At 37.3% G+C, this 1,661-nt stretch overlaps 1 long non-coding RNA gene across 1 annotated transcript; it reads right to left on the reverse strand.

Moving 5' to 3' along the window:
* Positions 1-178: 178 nt before the first annotated feature.
* LOC106533254 (uncharacterized) lies at positions 179-1,354 on the reverse strand. Its single transcript, XR_001312217.1, has 3 exons — positions 1,313-1,354; positions 889-1,059; positions 179-798 (listed from the first exon to the last, which is right to left on the reverse strand). It is a non-coding gene; the product is annotated as an uncharacterized LOC106533254 (long non-coding RNA).
* Positions 1,355-1,661: the final 307 nt, after the last annotated feature.

Raw genomic sequence — 1,661 nt, forward strand, 5'->3', positions numbered from 1 at the left:
GTGTTTATCATTTCCAAATATTTTAAGTGTAATCTCAATAAATGCTGTCTTAATGCAAGAAACGAAACCTCTAGTCTATGAACACGGGAACATATAACAAAGTATTTTGTACATTATAAACTAAGGTTTGGATGAGCAAACAAAAATACAAGAGAACTACATAACAAATTTTGGATGGTGATATTTTAAATGCATTTTAATTCAGCATATAAGTTTTCATCATAATCTCAACTGTCTATTTGAATTAAACATTTCAGACATGTTAAGTTATACAAATTGCCACAATTATCCACATTTCCTGTGTGTGAATAATTTAACAAAAACTGAAAGATATCTGTCTACTGACAAGTTGATTAAGAGTTTCAAGCCATGTGCTGTGTTTAGGTCTGTCAACGTTTTTGGTGCATAATAAAGCTGTACAGCCTTAACTTTTTATGTTTGCTGTAAAATACTGACACATTTAGACACAACTGCCCTGTGATAAATTACATGGAGTCAGTGTTAAGATCAACCTGCCTTTTTATTTGTACACCTAATTATAATTACATCGTTAATTTCTTTTATCAAATATTTCACATTAATTGAATTTAGTTTATATAGCACAAAGTCTAAATGTAAAGAAGCCAGCAGATTGTGTTGAACCTTAATTTCACCACAGTCTCCCATCCTGAGCAGCACATTGACAAGGATGGGATATTGTTCAACAAAGCAGCAGAGCTGAATGACCAGACCAAGACAACAAATAAAAAGATAAGTGCAGTTTTATTTACAGGTGGAGTTTTTGGTTTTGGACATCAGCTGTAAAGGAGGAGTACGTAGAAGGTGAGTATTGGTTCTTGGAGTAATTTGTTGTAAATATTCTCTTGTTAATAAGTGATTCTTTCTTACAGATTTTCCAGAGGCGAGGAGATCCAAAGGAGGAGGTTTTCAAAGGCAGGTGGCAGTTCTTCAGGCAGAGTGGCTGTGAGTGCTCCGTGGTGAGCTTCTTTGTTTTCTGACCCAACTTGAAGTGAGGACTTCTTAGCATGAGGTGTGGCTTCTGTGATCTTGGTAATCCACCTTGGACAAAGGATGAATGAGGTAAGTACAAAATATATTCTTTAACATAGAATCTAGGAGCTAGATACCACCATAAAGGTTAGATGCATCAGTGTGGATCAACTGAAGGAGGAGGCTTGTAAAGCTGCAGCTGATCATCAGACAAATCCCCAACAGGTGTGTGTAATCAGGGTCAGATCACCAATCACCACACAGGAACACAGGTAGAACTGATTCTTCACACACATTAGTGACAGTGGAGAGGAAAAACTACCTATTAACAGGAAGAAACCTCCAGCAGAACCAGGCTCAGGACAGGCGGCCATCTGCCTCGACCGGCTGGGTTTGGGGGACAGGAAAGAGACGCAGACAAACACAGGAGGACTGGTCCAGGACTGGTCCAGGTCTGGTCCAGGTGCATCTTCTTCTGAAAGAGAGAGAAAAAAACACACGTTATCGATGGAAATAAGAGCTTGGTTGTTGAGAGCTTTCTATGCTATGACAACAGATGTTATAACTTCTCTTTATAAAGTTTTCATAAAAGTTCTTATAGTTTTGACATTTTATATGTCAAGAGAGGGATTAAAGAAATTTTGTAACTGATTAATTGAATATTAGATTCA

The sequence above is a fragment of the Austrofundulus limnaeus genome, unplaced genomic scaffold, assembly GCF_001266775.1.
Source record: "Austrofundulus limnaeus strain Quisiro unplaced genomic scaffold, Austrofundulus_limnaeus-1.0 Scaffold915, whole genome shotgun sequence".
Taxonomy (NCBI): Eukaryota; Metazoa; Chordata; class Actinopteri; order Cyprinodontiformes; family Rivulidae; genus Austrofundulus; species Austrofundulus limnaeus.